Consider the following 21,361-nt stretch of genomic DNA (forward strand, 5'->3'; position numbering starts at 1 on the left):
CTAGAGGGAAGGCAGCTCGTCATCACCACCCACCGCCAACTCTTGGGCTACTCTTTTACCAACAAATAGTGGGATTGACCGTAACATTATAACGCCCCCACGGCTGAAAGGGCGAGCATGTTTGGCGCGAAGGGAATGCGAACCCGCGACCCTCAGATTACACGCACGCCTTAACACGCTTGGCCATGCCGGGTCTCAAAGGAATTACCCTATAAATAGGAATCAAAGGCAAAAAAAAACTAGCTTGAAAACACGTAGAATAAAATTATAAAAAACAAATCATAGATACTGAAAACATTAATACAAAAAGCTAAGTAAACATAAGTGATTTACTAAACAAATCATACAGAAAAAGACAACATAATTATAACAAAACTACAAAATTAAGTGAATGTTGTAAATATATATATTTGTTTGTGTGTGTTGATGAAACTAGTGGAAATCTAAAGACGGGATTTAATGAACACTTTAAAGGATCGTCAGATGTAAGCCAACATAAAAATCCTTAACCGTAAAATAAATGACGATACTGGGTACCTTTAATGAACGCGAAATGTCTTAGTTTAGAATTGTTTCTGTTGCTATAGAGAAGCTAAATTTTAAAAGAAATTTAGAGTAATAATAGGGTTATTTCATCAAATGCTTTGAACAGTTGAATATTTGTACAGCCCGACTAGTGTTTAACATGTGAATTTTATCTTTATGTTAATTTTAAGCTTTAGTCCCCCTAGCTTGCAATAGACACAGTCATTCGGGCAATATTAGAAGCAGAAAATACGGCGACTTCCTGGCGCTCTGCCCCGTAACCCTTTAGGTTTCTTACTAATAACTTCATTCCGGTAAAAATCATACTGACTCCTTCCTCTGAAATCCCCTTCCCCCATACACATATGCTAATGGCGTTTGAAACACAGAAAGAATCACATGTGTTTCAGTTTTTAGCAACGTAGGATTGTTTCCTTGTAGTTCATGTTCAACTGACAGGAATTCACTCTCAGTATAGAAGATATTTGCTCTAGTGAAACACTTTAAGTCTAAACTTGATAATAAAAATTAAAGTATTTTATTGTTGTAGAGAAATTAAAAAGTAATTATTGTTGACCTATGTCCCTCCTATCAGTGGATAGGCCTAAAGTGAGTAAACGTAATAGTATATTAAAACTACTGTAGGGTTCATTCGCTGAATGATATACAAATAATACCAAATATTGATAATCAATATGGAAATAAAATTACAAACACGGTAACAAATGAAGGACTTTCCACATACGCGGTGTTAGGCCTATGTCTATGCAACAAAATGTGACAGATGACCTACCTTCCATATTATGCACATATGACCCATGGAATAACTTGAAGTTATTAGCGAAGTGTTTAGTAGACACTTTGGAACGTTTCGGAACGATATCAGTAATGTCATTAAAAGAAATATCGGGTAAAGCAGCTAAATTATTTGTCATCCAGAATTTATCAGGTCCTTATCTGCAGTCGCCATTGTCTGTTTACAATAGGCTTATACGCGATGCGTTTGGAGCCTCGTTTTGATTTTTGGGGGAATGAGGCTAAATAGAATGAATTAGGTTAAACACTATTTTCGGAAGGCACACGCCGAATTGTTTGTTTGTTTTTTTGAACTTCGCGCAAAGCTACTCGAGGGCTATATGCGCTAGCCGTCCCTAACTTAGTAGTGTAAGACTAGAGGGAAGGCAACTAGTCATCACCACCGACCGCCAACTCTTGGGCTACTCTTTTACTAACGAATAGTGAAATCGACCGTCACATTATAACGCCCCCACGGCTGAAAGGGCGAACATGTTTGGTGCGACGGAGATTCGAACCCACGACTCTCGGATTACGAGACAAACGCCTTAACACGCTTGGCCATGCCGGGCCTTCACACGTCGAAAGTTCTGTTTTGAGAAAACGGTCGACACAGACATCCTCATTCTGTTGTCTGATGGCTTCCATAATGTACAACAACATCTGAAGTATTTAATTATTGTATACGATATGTTAAGGCAGTAAAATATGACTAACAAACACCTTGCAGCCTGAATATATTTATAAGTACAGAAAAACAATGTGCTCTGCCACAAGTTTATCATTAAAGTCTCAGTATGAGGAGCAATATTTTTTAAAGATCTAAATGTTCGGATTAGTTCATGAAAGATATTTAAATGAAATGTTTGTGATATAAATAAATGTCAAACTATGTTATGATGGAAATATTAATGTTAAAAAAATCAGTAGTAAACAGTATATAACAACAAGTTGATAGTTTAATTGTTAAGCAAATGCTATTTGCATTATCTGATACACAGTACCACAGGTTATACGTCAATTAACTCTGCGCGAAATTCAATAAACAAAGCAGATGTTGATCACATTCATGAATTGGGAGGAAGAGGTGTGAAGAGAACCTGATCCCCCTCACATAGGGAAATAACACGAATAAAGTCCGATCAAGCGGTTGCTTATATTCATGAACTCTCTATATTTGTAGCATGTGATACAAACTTTTATTTTTTAACGCGAAGAACAGTCCTTACTTGAAGTGATAACTGGATGTGTGTATATATACATATATTTGCATATATGGAATTGCATTTACGTTTTATTAAAGATAGGTCCTTAATAATAGCAATGTTTTCTCGATACGAAAGTGAAGATACGAAAAGTAAATATTAACATATTCTACGAAACTAATTTATTGAATCTCATTGTCACCATGTGTATTTTAAAATTTTAGCCTACTTCATATTAGCGTTACACTCGATCTCGGTTAGTAGCCAATCAAAATATTCCATATTTATTTTCCCGCAAAACCCTTTTTTGCTACTTTAAATTGAATTGTACATGATTCTTTGTTCTTCGACGTATTCCTATGTACGTTTTAACGATATTAAAAATGTCAGTCAGTTTTATTTTGTTTTCTGAAATGTGTTTAAATACTATTGCTAGATATAACCTCTACAGATTCTCATACCTTCAATATACATTTTTATTAAATCGAATGGTAAACAACAAACAAGGTGATTATATCTTTATTACAAAACGAACGTAGGACTGAAAATGTCTTCATCTTTACAAGACTGACATTTAGCTGTACTATTTTCTCTGACTGAAATATCGATCAGCCAGGCTTCCAAACTTTCAAAATACCTAATTCATATAAACAATTTACTGAACTCAGAAGATATCGTTTTGCATATTTAAGGTGTTTAATCAACTTTACGAACTAAGCTTTATGGGTCTATGAAGGTATTCTTGGTTGAAGATTAATATAGAAACTTAACAACGCTTTTATTAAAAAAGTTGTGTTACTTGAAAATATTGCTTCGCATCCTCTGCTGTTCTTGCCACGATTGTTGGGGATCAGTTGTTCTCATCTGCGCTCGTGGGTAAATCGTCTCCGCCCATCTCAACCAATCGCAAAAGACGTTCTTAAGGCTTCTCAAGCACCTTCACTCTGTATTTTAATACAGTAAGCTCAAGCAACCCGCGAGGCGTGGCACATGTTGACTACGTAACATCACGTGGGTTCACATCTTTGTATGAGAGTCAAGAAAATAATAAAGCTATTAAAGTACCACATTATTCAAGTTTCATATTAAATATTTCTAACAAGTAACGGTAACTTCCGATCACAGCAAGCTATATACAAAAAAAAATCAAATAAAAAATCGAGCTGAGAATCAGTATAGTTAATTAAATGTACATTTGTATCTCACTACGGCTGGTATGGGTATTAACACTTTTACTAATAAAGAAGAGAACAACGTTTCGACCTTCCTAGATCATCTTCATGTTAAAAAACTTTCTCTTTGAGATACATTTTTATTTGTAGTGGGTTTCTCGTCATCAAGAATAAATGTACATTTAAATGTTTAAAGGTTAGGATGTATTGTTTCATCACTTGACTGTCTTCTCTGTGACGACATTTTCAGCCATAATACCAAAGATTCATAAAAAAAAAGATAAACAGTTAGACAGTGGAAAGAGAGACAATCTCATGTTTTGATCTACGAAAACGAAAATTTTGACACTTGTTAAATAAAAGTACCACAATGAAATGATACTACCACGATGGAATATACTAAAACATATTGTGTTTTTATTTTATTCATTATTTGTGTACAGTTGTATTTGTCTCTTAGAGTATGGTGTAGACGGAGGTGCTTTATTTACTCAGTTAAACATTAGCATGGTAATAAAACAAGACATATATCACAGAATCCTATTTGTTAGAGCGTGTGAATTTCAAGTAAATAGAATTCCCTTTCATAGACCTAGACTACTTATATTTAGAATAAATATAATCTTTTTACCTCGATTCGAGAGTATGTTAATTTGGAATAAACTGAAATTTGTATAGTGTATGTGAGTTTAATGGACACAAAATCTCTTATACTATTAATATGTGAGCTTATAATGCACAGAATACTGTCATTTAGAGTGTGCGAGTTTTGAAATATATCGAATCCTATTGTATAGAGTGCGCTACTTTGCAATAATAAAAATGTAGCGTATATAAGTATGTAATGTTTCCCCTACAAACAAAAACAAATTTACCGGAATTTTAATCTATAAAAGCACTTTTAAAAAACATCGACTGTTAAAAGGTGTACGTTATATAATAGGAAAATTTGAAGTAGGAATTCACATTCAGACTTGATACACATTGGAGTATTTGTTTGAATTTAAGCACAAAGCTGCACAATGGGCTGTTTGTGCTCTGCCCACCAAGGCTATCGAAAACCGATTTCTAGTTTTGTTAGTCTGTAGACATGTCGCTGTGCTAATGGGGGAAATCTTCATATTGGAAGAACGTGAGGTAAATCTAACGTCGTTTCCATAACACTTGATTAAATTGGCCTATTTTAATCATATTTGTATTTCAACAACAATAATTGTATGTATCAGTTAATGCTTTATTTACAGTTTCAGTATACATATCCTTTAAGCTATTTATAAAGAGTTGAAATTGCTCACGATATAATGCGTTGTAGGGCCATGTTTTAAACAGAACAATCATTTCTTTTATAATTTATTCTTTTTTGTAACATTTATTGAATTTTCTTCATAGCCCCCTTCAGGAGCAAAATAAAAGTTGTTAATGCGCCCCTCTGCGACCATTAGCTTATTGTTATTAACATTTTATTTGTTTTGGGCTATTGACCAGTTCTTGGGTTTGATGTTCGTGTTTAGAGACAGAACCTTGCACAATTTTTATTTATTTATCTGTCAATTCGTCTCTTCTAACTACAATGTTCTGCATGCTGTCCTTCAGTCCTTTCAGTTGAACTGAGCACTTGTATTTGCGTCAAAGCCTGAAATAAATCAAATTCGCCTATTTGAAGGCATTATGACACATATCTAATGCGATGGAAACAAGCAGGAACATGTGAGCGATCAAAACCGTTTCATACCTCAGAAATGCACTCCAGCATCCCTCTAGCGTCTGATTTAGTGGCAGCACCATGTGAATTTAGATGTTGCAATATAAATAGACACTTGATCAGATATGGAAAAACACCTTTGGAATTCTTTATAAATATTTGTTTTGTTTTTCAATTTCACGCAACGCTACTCAAGGGCTATATGCGCAAGCCGTCCCTAATATAGCAGTGTAAGACTAGAGGGAAGGCAGCTAGTCATCACCACCCACCGCCAACTCTTGGGCTACTCTTTTACTAGTGTATAGCGGGATTGACCGTAACTTTATAACGCCCCCACGGCTAAAAGGGCGAGCATGATTGGTGTGACGGGGATTCGAACCCGCGACCCTCAGATTATGATTCGAGTGCCTAACCACTTGATCATACCGAACCTGTTGTGTCTGATATCAGTCCGAACTGAGAACACGCCAATATTTCATCTGATATAACGTTCTGGTTTATACTCTTCGTTATAACAAAATTTCGTTGACTGTTGTTGAAGTGACTAAAATAGCTGAATCACCTCTTCCAGTAGCTCCATCTTTCTTCAGTTCGTGTCCAGCTTCACCTCCACGTCCTCTAAATAGAAGATTAAGTTTTTTCAACAACCTGATAACAATAATTTTACCAGCATTTTTACAAATTCTCCTGTATTTCTAGTTTTTCTTTATGAGTCAGCATGTTATATATATACATATGACAAGACGGTTTCACCTTTTATATTCATCACATAATTTTGCACATTTCCTTAAGACATTTCACATTAATAAACATGGCACCAATCACTAATTTCACGCTCAAAAAATGTCATGGTATTACTACTTGAAAGTCAGACGCAAATATTTTATAACAAAATATTTTGATGATTTGAAAAAGACAGACATTCAAGTGTTCGAACAGGATGTAGGGCAAAAAAAAAACAAACCAAAAAACTGGTGTGCGTATCTTGGCATGAATGTTTATGAAATATGTTCACACCGTCAGAGATTTCACTTACGTGAGAGTCGTATGTTCCCATCGTTTTTCTCACTGTTGTGTGGATTTCACAAGAATCGTCTGTTTCTGTCTCTGTGTCATATTTCTCACTGTTGTGTGAAGGTTCTGTGTTGTTCCAGCTGCTGCTCGAACATAATCGAATCCTCGACGATTGCATAAGGAAAACTCTAAAAATTAACTGGTGGTTTACACTTCCCTCAAGAACCTATGAATGTATTTTATATTTAAGTGTGACAAAGCCTGCAAGAAGAGGGCGTAACCGTTGGCTGTATGTTATAGGTCTACACAAGTTCGATGGATATTATAGTGTTCTATATTAGCTTGGCTGTACAGATAGATAAAGGTTGCTAGTTTTGATTTATGGACAAGGGTTAAGTGGTAAAGTATAAAACTTAAAGGCGCCCCGCTACTCGAGTTCTGGAGGAGCACATTGAAATAATTCATCCGATACTCAACCGTACACGTATTTTGAGACCATAAACAACTTATGAAATTACTGTTTTGAAATTAGTGACATTACATGTGTTCAAAGAAAGTGATCTCGTTTTGTTTAGTCATTTTGTTTCAGGTTAGAAATGCTTTCAGTATTCTCCGCTTCCACGAAGAAAGGCTTTATTAACGACACTTTCGATAATCATACGTGTGGCGCAGCTCACGTAAGTAACCACGTGCAGGGTGTGCACGAGGGTCCCGTATTTCAGCTATTCTGTTTCCCGGACATGACTAAACGCGGTCATTATTCGTCTAGACCTCAACTCAATGCAGGACAATTTGTATTTGGACAGAAAAGCCCGAATGGATACAAGCAAATGACACGCTGTAAAAGCTGATTAAGAAAGGTTAAGTGAGCAGTACCTTGTGAATAGGAGGTTTTCAAACGATACAGCTTGTCATATAATAAAGCTTCACTCGCATTTAATGATAGCTCGATCCCGTTCATGGTTTACGGATTGCGATAGCTCCGCCTCCCTTTGCCATGAAACAAGGTTTAACAAAGAGAGACGTTTTCATCGAGGAAGGGTCAAAGAGACAGACCTGTGTATGAACGCGACACTGTAATTTCCAACATTATTCTCTTGGCCTTTACTTTCGTTGCAATCACAGAATGAAGTGCGAAGGATGAATTGGTTTATTGCACATCATAATAAGTATAAAAGTAAAAGGAATCATTCAAGATAAGCCAGAGCCCCACCCACTGGCACAGCGGCATGTCTGCGGAGCTACATCCCTAGAAACCATGTTTCGATACTCGTGGTGGGTAGAGCATAGATAGCCAGTTGTGTAGTTTTGGGCTTAATTTTAAAGAAACAAGCCAGGATACGCTGCATAATGACGTATCTTATGGTTTGTGCCGCAGTGTTAGATGTTTGTTGTGTGGCAGCGTTTTTTGTTGTTTTTATTTCTGGAAAATCAAATATAATTATACACACACACACACACATATATATATATTATGGAAATATTTTGTTTGTCGTTAAACTTTCGTATAAAAACAAAAAGAACTTAGAACATTAAATTTAGAAAAATAGTAAAACATATGTACCTAAATATGTTACTAGGAAATTCTAGACTTTCTTATAATAAAAACACATGAGTAACAACCCTGGAAGTTCGACTGTTATGTTCTAGCACAATAGTTGTTGATCTGAAAATATTCAAAGCTTACACCTTTCGAGAAAACACTAAAAGCGCATATTACACGAGGTTAATGCTCGACCAATAGTAAGTGAATCTGTACTAGTTTACACGAGGTTAATGCTCGACCAATAGTAAGTGAATCTGTACTAGTTCACAGAACATTTCTTTTTTGTCCTGCTTTACATCGTGTTCTAAAGTGCCGACGGTGGCCAGAGGTTATGTTTCAGATTTTAGTCAATTATGATATCGATTACTTTGAACCGGTACCTTAAGAATGTCGTCAGTTTTGAATTAAGCACAATGCTACACAAGGGGTTATCTGTGCTCTGCCCACTACGGGTATCGAAGCTCGGTTTTTAGCGTTGTAAGTCCGCAGACATACCGCTGAGCCACTGGGGGCTTAAAAATGTTGTGTGTAATTTCTTATAGTAAAACCACATCTGGCTATCTGCTGAGCCCACCGATGGGACTCGAACCCCTCAATTTAGCAAATAATTTTATATGTGTTTTCTTATCGCAAAGCCACATCGGGCTATCTGCGGAGCCCACCGAAGGGAATAGAACCCCTGATTTTAGCGTCGTAAATCCGTAGACTTACCGCTGTACTAGCGGAGGGGGGGGGAGGGTAAGAATGTCGTCAATTTTTATGACTGCTAACCTTAAACTATTTCAGTGTTCTTATTAGGTTGACTGGTCATAGAAATTAGTTTTCCTAGGTCGTTGGCTGGATTCTCCAATGGAAACTAACTTAACATTATTCCAGCGTTCCAGTTGGTTTGATTGGTCACATAAGATGTTCTTTTCAAGTTGTTGACCTGATCCTTCAATGGAAATACGATTTGACAGTTTTCTGTAAATATCACCTGCACATGAATCTGAAACCAGTTCTCTTTTAGACCTTATTCTGCGGAAAGGTTTTGTATTTTTGTATTTTCAATTAAGCATAAAACTACACAGTGGGCTACCTGTGCTCTGCCTAACACGGGTATCGAAACCCGGTTTCTAGTGGCTTGAATCCGCAGATGTACCGCTGCACCACTGGGAGGCAACGAAGTAGAAAGGCTCTTTCAGTCCCTCCTATTTTAATTGCACAGTAAAAATAACAGCGTATTCAGAGACACAGGTCATTGGCAATGGTGACACAATCCATCCAAATTTATTGTTTTTAAATTTTTACTAACTGTTGGCCTTTTTAATTGTATTTGAGTCTTTTATCTGACATTTGTTTAGTTTTTAACTCGATATATATTTACATTTTATAGAGTTTTGCTTTTACGTTTTTACCGGTTATTTGGCGCAGATAGCTCAGTTACTTTGCGACAAAAACTTCAACCAATTCGAGAACAGGTATATTATTTTCGCGTATATTGTTTTATTGCTTTCTCTAGATTACGAGTATTCCCTGTTAATGAAACATCGATTTAAAAAGTAACATGTATATCCATTGTTTTAATTTCTGGTAACTGGCCCGGCAAGCCCAGCGTGTTAAGGCGTGCAACTCGTAATCCGAGTGCGTAAAGCAACACGAAACTATATGTGCTAGCCGTCCCTAATTTAGCAGTGTAAGACTAGAGAGAAGACAGCTAGTTATCACCATCTACCACCAACTCTTGGGGTACGCTTTTGCCAACGAATAGTGGAATTGATGGTCACATTATAACGCCTCCACGGCTGAAAGGGCAAACATGTTTGGTGTGACGGGGATTCGAACCCACGAGACCTCAAATTACTAGTCGAGCGCCTTAACCACCTGGCCATTCCGGGCCAATTAATGGACATCTGTCAATAAATTCAGAAATTTGCCAGTTGGTGCAAAAGAAAAATCATGCCAACAAATCCACTCACCCTAAATCCACACAGAACTGAATTGTTGACTGCCAATATGAACAGATAAACATCAATACACTGTTAGCAGTCAAAGAGATGATTGTTAAAGCAAGTGTGGTATGTTTCCTAGGTAAAAAGGCATAGTTCGTGTCTCAGTTCTTAGCAGATGATGACAGTGTACGAAAATACATCGAGTATATGTAAAAAACCCACACTGTTTGTTATTAAGTATTATTACTTACACTGTATAATAAATCTTCTTAGACCCATTATGGTTACCATGGATGATATTTCTACTGAATAATATTTCATTTGTTCCACAAACAAAAACAAAAACAAACAAATTGAAAAGTTTTTTCAATATCTAAGATACCAATGTCTGAATTATGCCCAGATACAATTGCCTTCATTCGATAAGTAACAGGGTGAATATGAAACCAGAGTTTGTCATTTCCACTTACAACTAGCTTGTCACCAGTTGATAGAAAATAATTTGTAATAAATGACTAAATTTTGTTAAATGGCATGGTTAAACAAGACTTGGGTGACCAATGGTAGAAACTCAATAGGATAAATGATAAAACTGAGAAGTATCTTGGCTAATTTAGCAGTAGAAACTCAACTTTTTGTCCATGTATCACTACAGGTACACATCATGTGACAACAAGTTTATTTTTGCCTGAACTAGCCACCATTATCTTGTGTGCAAATTAACTGTTGAACCTGCGTGTCTCAGAACGGCTGGTATGGGCATTAACATTTTTATTCATAAGGAAAGAACAATGTTTCGACCTTTCTATATCTCCGGGGAGGTTTTGAACCGGTTACCTCAAACCTTGACACCACAAATATTGTCACAGTTAAAATAATTTATCTCTTCAGTTATATGAATTATTTCGTTCTCCTTAGGGTTGAATTTTGGCACAACTGAAAGACAACTTTGTTACAATTGTAAACTTTCTCATTGACCAAATAATCTGTGCCACGAAGTAATAGACTGCTCGTGCTTAGCGTTAGATGTTACACTGCCTGCTAGTGAATTATTTTTTCAAAACAAAAACTTGTTAAAATTGTAGTCAAGGATCCAGATCTTTTTGTGCCATCTGTTTAAACAATGGCTGGGAAAAACATGCTTAATATAACCACATTGTTTACCAGGGATATATACCAGGAACTGCTATCAGTGTCTCAACCTCAATGTTTAAGGAAGGCTTGTTTCATCCTCCTAAGTCTGTAACCATGTCAACTTGATGAAAGCATGTTTTCAAGCAATGTCTTTAGCAAAACTCTATGATTCTATATCCATCTATGACACTAGATTTTGTTACCAACTATCTCCATCGTATCTTCTTAGTTTGAAAGGCTCCTGGATGTCTCAAGAGTCACGGCGAGGTATCCACCGCTCTACTTGGAAATGGAATGTTGCAGCTTTTTGAGGCAAACATAATTCACTAACCATGTCCCACTTCTTGGTCATAGGTGACTCTGACCTGCACTTAACAATATATGGGTTATTAAACAAACGCACAGTCCCATATAGCCTACATCAGTTAGGTCTTTAGATGTCTAGACTAATCACCACCACCATGGATCATTCTAAGTATCCTATACTCCTCTCTGCAGTAAATAACCAATAGAAGCTGAGTTCCAGCAGCTGGAACTTTCCTAACTACCTATAAATCTCTTCGTCCTGAGGTCTGGCTGAGAACGTGGACGAATCTCTGAATATATATGACGCAAGCTTTTGGTCCAGATGAAGTCTCTGTCTCACTCCTAGCTACACTCTTATGTCATACTTCTACCTAAACCTTGGCTTTCTTCTCTACATCATAAGATATGGTTGATATTTTTTATGATGGACCTGCTTAAGGTGGGCCACGATGGTCTTGAATGCAGTTAGGTAACAGTTGGCTTGTAACGTTACACTGGAGGGGTTACTATTATAGGAAGAGATAAAGAAAATGTCGTCGACAAGCTAAGCAATAAAAATTTTTGTTTGTTTGATTTTAACTTCGCGCAAAGCTACACGAGGGATATCTGCGCAAACCGTCCCTAATTTATCAGCGTAATACCAGAGGGAAGGCAGCTAGTCACCACCACCCACCGCCAACTCTTGGGCTTCTCATTTACCAATGAATAATGGGATTGACCGTGACATTATAACGCCCCCGTGGCTGAAAGGGCGAGCATGTTGGGTGTGATGGGGATTAGACCTCGTGACCCTCAGATTACGAGTCAAGCGCCCTAAACGCCTCTCCATGCCGGGCCATGAAACTTGTCTCAACTGACATGATAGAGATAATTGGATATTGGATTGATTTGACGTTTCCAAGAAAGGTGTACTTTTAGTCAGCAGTTGCTCTTCTAGAGACAAAGGCACTCCTCACCCTGTTCATAAATGTACATTAATGCTATAAATCATTCTTGTTAATTTGCAAGACAGCAGAAAAACTACAATGTATCTCACATGGAGCTCAGGATAGATATTTAGTGTAATTTAGCCATGTTTTATACACACTTACGAGATTTATCCAGAACCCGGAGAACCTTCGCCGTAGAAGTTCTGCTTAGTTGAATTTTGTTTCTTTAAGAATAACTGACACCTCATTTCAAAGGCAGTTTGGACGGTGATTGATGACTTTTAAAACTATTTGTTGAACACGTGACTGATAGTCGTTGATAGCGCCCCTGGTGTCTTTCTAGTTGCCCTTTTCACTATTTCTTTTATTGATTTTAACGTATTTTGAAATTATCTTATATTTTAATAAATATACCAGATTTTAAACCAATAACTCATCAAATACGTGTCTATTAAAATAGTATTATACAAAATGTAAAATCATAGCAAAATTGACCCATGGAGAGTGACAAATATTTTAAAGGATTTCAGATTTTAAGAACAACTTGTTCAGTTGTTTAGTATTTTTCCTGTTACTCTATCAAAGTGTTTATATCACAATTTTAAAATTATATAACTATAAATGTTTTATGAGTAGAAAATGATCAACTAGTTAGATATAAAACTAGGTTATAATATGTCTCTAAGTAGAAAGGATATGAAATCAATTTTTTATATTTTCCAGTTCCTATTTATTATGGTAAGACTAATAATACGTTTAGAGATTTTTAAAACAGTGTTTTCAAGTTTCTTTAATACACTCTTAGTAAAATATATCACATTATTACGTCTTCCAGAATTCAATTATGTATATATATTCGTGTCAAAATGGAATTTAATAATAATGAAATGGCAAACAAAAATATATGAAGAAGTCACACTAATGTTCTGTCGTAACATCGTGCTGTGTGTTCCCTCAAAAGCAAGTCACTTAATTATGTTTTTAAATCGTTGTTTGCCAACTTATTATTATATTATCATAAAGCACTTCCTGAGTCAAGTAATATATAATTTGAACATGTAAGTTCTAAAACTGACTATGTGAGGAGAGGATTCAACTACAGTATGCTTTTCTTTAAATATCATGAACCTGACAAATCTTCATTTTGAAAATGAACGCGGGATCTGGAAGGTTAAAGGTTATCTAATCATATGGATATAGTGACTGGAACTGTCTATAATGCGTTATTAATACAATGGGTGAAAATGAAGAGTGTATAACAATAGGTCAACCACACTATATTTGAATTTCCAGTATCGATCAAGTCTTTCGCATACACAATACGGAGTTTAACATTCGGTGCATAACTTTCTTTCATGGGTTGTTCTTTTTTTCGGGTTTTATTACCCATACTAAAATCGGTTTCTCCTCCCCTGTTAAATGGATCATTGTCCGTTCTCAATTGTCGTGTTTTATTCATAGTTTCCAAGCTCGGGGCGTGAAAAAAGGCGACAAGGTCGTTTGATTTGATACCGACAAAGAGGAGTGGAAGATGGCACGAGTCTGTCAAACGAACTTACTCCGGGCAATAATTTGTAAGGTTTTTTGAAAGTAGAACGTATGTAAATTTTACTTTCAATCAAATCCCCAGAACACTCTCATGAGAGTTATTTCAGACTTATGTTATAACATACTTATATCTGACTAAGGAGGAAGACTTTTAGGCTTAGAAAACTTTGCATATCAAATCAATAGAAAGTATATGCAATCCACTTAACTGTTATATAGTAAGGCTTAATTAATAGATTTACTACATAACTAACCGCACAACTGAGAAATGCTATCAGAGTTGGTCATTTATTAATGGTCAAAGTCATACCCTAGTAATTATATACAAAAGTTTTTTTTTATCTTAACTGTAGAAAGTACACATTATCATGTGTCAAGTTTTAAACAAATTTTAACATGTTACATATATCAAATCTATTAAAAAATAAAAATCTTACGCCGTAAAGAAAAAGGTGCATATGAGATTTACTTTGACTGCCCAGTCAGTAACACATTATCTTACGTAAAACGTTTACCAACAATTACATAGATGTAACATCAAATACGAAACTTGTGCCAGTCAGATATTCGCATATGAAAGACATATCCCGAAACTTTCAGCCAACTGTGGTAAGTACAAGACAACTGTTTAATGTTTCAAAATTGATCATTGTAAACATATGTTACAAACATATCAAGTTAACAACACCATATTACTGAATTATAGCTGGATACCACGTTGTTCACAACTGATCAGTGACATATCAACATGTACCATCACCTACCCAGTAATTATCATCAAGTTGAATACACTTATAACATTCAAATAAGGCTCCGGCATGGCTAGGTGGTTAGGGTACTCGACTCATAATCTGATTATCCCGGGTACGAACCCCGTCACACCAAACGTGCTCGCCCTTTCAGCCGCGGTGGCGTTATAATGTGACGGTCAATCCCACTATTTGTTTGTTAAAGAGTAGACCAAGAGTTGGCGGGGGGTGGTGATGACTAGCTGCTTTCCCTCTAGTCTTACACTGCTAAATTAGGGACGGCCAGTGCAGATAGCTCGCATGTAGCTTTGCGCGAAATTCAAAACAAACAAACATTGAAACAAATAAGCAACCACATAATAAAATATTCCAGATACATTCTATAGATTATCTATCTTTCCTTTTTTTTTCTCATCATTGGTGTTTATGTCTTATAGATCTGGGTGTGGGGTCAGGTACAAATGACCTCTTCCTCCTTATACATCTTATGACGTCATGAAGACACAATACACCGATAATTAGCAAGCTAATAAAATCAAGTATATGCTACCTGATCATAATATTTTTCACAAGTGACCAGTCACATGCTATACCATGTATCAATTTTTACCAAACTAATAATATAAAACCCAAGAATTCATGTCCTTTTCTTGACAAAAAAGTTACAATATAGTTAAATAGCATGTGACATTTTGTTCCACAGATTGGTAACTCTTGATCATGTATTATTACTTTACTTATACAGCTAACATAATTGAATATAGAGCACTTATAATAGTTTTTACAGTTGGTTAGTTACACGTAATATATCAAAATTTTCCACCTAATATTATCGAATACAAGCCATCAACTACCTTGTGTTTATCATATAGTCAATGTAACAACCCAGACATTGATCTGTGCTCATAATGTGAGTGACATATACAACGTGGAAGAGCAAACCTGACTCCCTTACGTTTTAACATATATGTTATATATATAAACTGAGAGTTAATTAACATGATGTATCAGACATTTTCACACTTTACACTAATGATTTCTCATAAATTAACAAACGTAATTTGTTAAATTTTATTCTGCTAATAACATCACATATCAATCAGGCTTATAACAAACTTTATTCAAGTAATAACATGATATACCAGGCTTATAACAAATTTTATCATGCTAATAACATCATATACCAGACTTATAACAAACTTTATCCTGCTAATAACATCATATACTAGGCCTATAATAAACTTAATTTTGTTTCACTATTGGTTTCACTCAAAGTCAAAGCTCTGAATTAATTCTGCTCTAAGATAAACCGTTTTAATTCTACGAAATAATTCAAATTGATAAATTAATTTAAATTTACTCGTTATTGGGAACTGGTAATTTTGCTTGTATGACATGACGATACAAGGATCAGGTTGTTTGATCCTTTTAGAGCAAAGCTAGATCGGGATATCTGCTGTGTCTACTGTGTGGAATCGAACCCTGGATTTTAGTGTTGTAAGTCCTTAAACTTACCCATCGGAAGACAGTAAATATAGAATTAAAAATGAAATAAAAATATCTAATATAACTTAGTTCGTAAACGACAAAATTATATATTAAATCTCTGTATCTATAGATTTTGCCAGTATAAATTACATAAATTTTCCGACTTGTTGTTAGACAAGAGATCTAAAGACGTAAATAATTTGATAGGGTGTAGAAAACCACAAAATATAGGTGTTCTTCAGTCCTTTTAAACTTTCTTTCTATATTTCATTGATTTTCTATTATACTCTGCATGAAATGATATAGTTTATTAATAATATACAGGGTTTTTCATGGCTTCACTATGAAGTGAAAATTGAAAGAGATCGAATTATTTTTTGTCAGTATTTTGAACACTTGACAACTGATGAACACGCGCTGGTATAGTGTAAGTTAAAGCAGCTACTGAACAATTGTTCCCCATCCAATTTTCCCAACTCATTTCACAGGATTTCATCCTCTGATCCTCAAGAATTCGAAACAAATTAGTTAAAGTTGTGGTCGTGTATATATTTCATTAGTATATGAAATATACTATATACTATGAAATGACCAATGAAAATGCGCTGCATATCTGTTCACAGCCATTTAAGACTCTTCTTTTTTAACATTTGTAAATGGTTCTTTTATTTTTTTTGGAGGGGTAAATAAATAATCAGAGAACTCTTCACACACAAATATTTTCTCGGTATTGAAAATAAGCTAAATTTGAGAGAAAAGCTTTTAATCACGCAGTTTCTTTCCTATGAGCAAATGTACGCAGATTCGGTCCTATCGGATCGACGTGTTATGTGATTTTCCTGAACAAAAATATGTTACAATCTTGCACAATAACATTTATGAGATCTTTATCTAGTATTAAAAAAAATATCTGAAGTTGCACGGCTTGCCTACCTGATATTGAGAAACGAACACTGAAAAACCATGTCATCGTTTGAAACTTGTGTAACGTGAATTTAATGCTGTTCAAGTGGAAGACGCACTCCGTATAAGTACTGTGGAAACCGGAGAAGCGTCAGTAATTCGTTGTTACATTGTGTAACTCCAACGATCCACTCTTACAATATTCCTTTGTTTGCTTACCAGTCTGGAACCGAAGGACTTCATCAACTTAAGTAAACATTACAGAACTTTTCATCAGTTCATGGCTGATGCTGATATTTGCTTGCTGGAGACGTGGTTCCTCTTTTTCCGTGTGCGTGGAGGCCGTGAGTTCAGCTTTGGACGGAGTTAACGCCATTACAAAATACTGTGTTTGAAAACAACAAACTATATACAGATGTAGAAAATTCCGACCCTGCAGAACTCTATTTTAAACACGATCCCTTTCACTTAAAGTAAAGCAGAATAAATTATGAGTGAATGCTTATAGAATTATCAACAATCTCCTGCAGTACAGTAATAACATCTTTAACAGCATTCTCTTACAACACAGACATAAATAAGGAATAAATTTTATATGTAGCTTCTCGTAGCCTGATTTTAATTATTTATTTCATTTAGATTTTTAATAATTCATTTGCTCTCCTGCTGCTTGAAACTGAGTCCTAGCATAGTCAAGTGCTCGACTCACAGTATCAGGGTCGCGGGTTTGAATCTTCGTCACACCAAACATGCTTCTCCTTTCAGCCGCGGGAGAGTTATAAAGTTACGGTCAATCCCACTACTCGTTGATAAAAGAGTAGCCCTAGTGTTGACGGTGTGTGATGATGAATAGCTGTCCTCCCTCTAGTCTAAATTTGGGACGACTAGCGCAGATAGCTCTTGTGTAGCTTTTGCGCGAAATTCATGAAATTGATTACAGATACAAATAGTAGTTTTTGATGACAAACGTGCGAGTGTAAGTTATATATCATTTTAATTTTTTACTTCAGAAAAATTTCTGTGATGAAGCTTCCACACGAAGATCATATTTGAGGGATGGGTTATTCTTACTGTTGTAAATATCGTACTTCTGTGGAACCCTTCCTCTCACTAGAATGTGGTTTAACAAATGTTCGACGCTATTAATTTTTAGTCTACTTTATTAAAATATATAAATAGACTGCAGGAGATACATTAGATGATGCATTACTACACTTTCTTTCTATTAGTTGTTAATCTTAACGTTATTGTATGATTGTGTTTTAATTTATTTTTATAATTCTCACACATTACTGCAAACAGTTGATATAAATTTTAGAAGTTGGCTTGCGTGGTATACGAAGAGAAATTAAATATGACAGACAGTGTATCCCTGAGTGGGTCCTACATCTTAATATACCTTTCCCACTAAGGAAAACTAGTAGATTAGCAATGCTTCGGCCCAATATCATGTATCTATTTCCAGCACAATAAATCTTAATCAAAAAAGATCAACATGCTACTTTAGTCTTAGTTACTGTTAGTTTCATGGTGTAGCTACTCCCACATGTAAGAAGGAAACCATGTATATAATGTTTCAAAAAGCTGACAATGTTAACTTAATAAAGCACACATATATTCTTCTGCAGTTGTTTTTCGCGTGAATACTGCAGTGTGTGGTAACAAGAAAATCGTGTACACGATGCTGATATGCTCTTTATCAAATTCACCCACCTGTACACGTCAGTTTTAAGCAAAGTTAGCGACGTTTGTTTTCAGTCTATGCCCTTGCCTGGTGCCTGATTAGAACATTGATTATGTCTATTTTTCTTCTGTTTATGTGTAGTAATTTTAACATGCGCAAATGTTTGATATTAAAGTTTCAGAGTTTTGCTCTTCTGATCTAATGTTCGCACAACAGATATATTGAAGAACAAAGATTTTTGAGCCCACATGTTCGGTGTACCTTTCAATCCTTGGTTTGGTTGTATCATACGGGTATAGTTGGATAATTTGGGCTTAGTTAAATAGAAAAAAATAACAGCTAGTAATCTACGTAGTGAATATATATATATATATTATTCGCCTGCATGCTGTTTAAACACTTTCAGAAGTATATCATTACAGCCTTTTGAACCTATAAATACACCAATTACGTATAGCTATAAATGCCTTTTCAACCGTCAAAAAATAAAGAGAATTTTTGCATTAATTTTGTGTACCTTTAAACATAAGAAAAAGTGTTAACATGGGTGTGAAGATACAAAGTTTACTTGAGTTATCCAGATGTTCTACACCATGCTTGAAAGTTTCTGATATGACTGTGAAGTAAAGCGTTACTCGAAGTACTCTAGATGACAGTATGATGTGTTTCGAATGATACTCTAGATGACAGTATGATGTGTTTCGAATGATACTCTAGATGACAGTATGATGTGTTTCGAAGGATACTCTAAATGACAGTATGATGTGTTTCGAATGATACTCTAGATCACAGTATGATGTGTTTCGAATGATACTCTAGATGACAGTATGATGTATTTCGAATGATACTCTAGATCACAGTATGATGTGTTTCGAATGATACTCTAGATGACAGTATGATGTGTTTCGAATGATACTCTAGATGACAGTATGATGTGTTTCGAATGATACTCTAGGTGACAGTATGATGTGTTTTGAATGATACTCTAAATGACAGTATGATGTGTTTCGAATGATACTCTAGATGACAGTATGATGTGTTTCGAATGATACTCTAGATGACAGTATGATGTGTTTCGAATGATACTCTAGATGACAGTATGATGTGTTTCGAATGATACTCTAGATGACAGTATGATGTGTTTCGAATGATACTCCAGATCACAGTATGATGTGTTTCGAATGATGATGACTCGAAATTTTCCGTCATGGTTATGGATGTTTTAAAAGATGTTTTAGAATAACTCGAGGTTTTCGAACGAGACTATGAGTTATACTAGATGATGTATAATGACTACTGATTTTCTGACGTGATTGTAGTTTTTAAAGATGTTTTAGAATATTTGTAGATATTTTTCTAATGTGGTTGTAGTTTTACAAGATGCTTTAGAATGGCTACAGAATTTTATGATGTAATTATGGTTTTGCAAGATGCTTTAGAATGGTTATAGTTATTGTTCTGATTTGATTATAGAATTTTACAAGATGCTTTAGAAGGACTCCAGATCCTCTATCGCATTTCCTCTTTGTTGGTTGCTGGATTATTTTCACACTAAAATGTAAAACCTTTCATGCTAACAATTGTATTTCTGATAAAGCCCAAAATATCTAACTGAAATAACAATTCACTCACAAACAGCTTAACAAGCCACGTGGGTTATTTAAAATTATCATAAAGTTTGCGAGAACTTCTTAGTACTAATTTTAAGTAAATTAATTCTAGAATCTTTTACAAAACTTTTTCATTATTATTTCTCTTATATTTATCATGTTCTCAAGTTTGTTTGTTTATAGTTAAGCACAAAGCTAAACAATGGGCTATCTGTGCTCTGTCCACTACAGGTATCGAAACTTAGTTTCTAGCGTTGTAAGTTCGCAGACGTACCTCTGTGCCACTGGGTGCTTCGCTGTTAGGATGGTGATTCAAACGAACTAAGATGGAGTTAAATATCTGAGTGGACGAGAATCATATGAACCATAATATAGCACGAGCCAAGATGGATGAAATATGATTCCTGTTCCAAACATGAAATTTACCTCATTAGACGCATTAATCTATATCAAACCTTTCATGACAAAGAGTTTTTTTTTTTTTAAGTTCATAATATCCACCACAATACGAAGCCCGCTTGTTTTTTCGATTTGTCTTTGCTCAGGGTTACTAATGATGGCTGGAATGACCTGAAACTGGTATAATTCAGTGACAAGTGGGTAATCGAAGGTGGACTGTGCTTCAAATTTATGTTTAGTATTTCAAACGTCTTGTCCGCTGAATAATTTGTAAGAGTAAATTAGCAACATAAATACCACATCTTCTTCGTATCGAATATAAATACAGAATTATTGCGTTGAGCAAAAGTCAACTAAAAGCACCATAGATATAGTCCTATTCCACAAACACGTTTAATAACACATAACATGTGGTATATTTTTGAGAATGCCAAAATTACGACCTGTTCATCGAAAGGGAGGAATAAGAAAACATGCTTTTTAGATACGACGTTTCATAGCGTAGCTTTGGGAATTAATGGTCAAATTGCTCGATGTATCAAAACTCAGTTTCTGGAGTTGTAAGTCCGATGTGCCACTAGGGGCTGCACGAGAAATAATAACATAACTTTTCATTATTATTATTATCCGAAGGAATAGAATCGTTAATAAATTAATCTTCTTTGTTGTAGAGGCTTTTTATGATTTTTATGATACTAGGTTTTAAAGATGTGCTCGAAAC

At 35.3% G+C, this 21,361-nt stretch overlaps 1 long non-coding RNA gene across 4 annotated transcripts in view; it reads right to left on the reverse strand.

Annotated features, from left to right (window-relative positions):
- The window catches only part of LOC143231018 (uncharacterized), a 47,345-nt gene extending 30,221 nt beyond the window's left edge, over window positions 1-17,124 (reverse strand). Inside the window, exons 1-3 of one of the 4 annotated variants that reach the window (XR_013016750.1) lie at window positions 16,978-17,124; window positions 5,831-6,017; window positions 3,325-3,548 (exon numbers count right to left, since the gene is read on the reverse strand). This is a non-coding gene — a long non-coding RNA (uncharacterized LOC143231018). Of the gene's footprint in view, window positions 1-3,324; window positions 3,549-5,830; window positions 6,018-6,435; window positions 6,572-16,977 lie in introns of those variants that run through there. The other 3 variants (XR_013016748.1, XR_013016749.1, XR_013016751.1) reach the window with 3 other exon arrangements.
- Between the last annotated feature and the right edge of the window lie 4,237 nt (window positions 17,125-21,361).

This window comes from Tachypleus tridentatus, chromosome 10 (assembly GCF_004210375.1).
Source record: "Tachypleus tridentatus isolate NWPU-2018 chromosome 10, ASM421037v1, whole genome shotgun sequence".
Classification (NCBI taxonomy): Eukaryota; Metazoa; Arthropoda; class Merostomata; order Xiphosura; family Limulidae; genus Tachypleus; species Tachypleus tridentatus.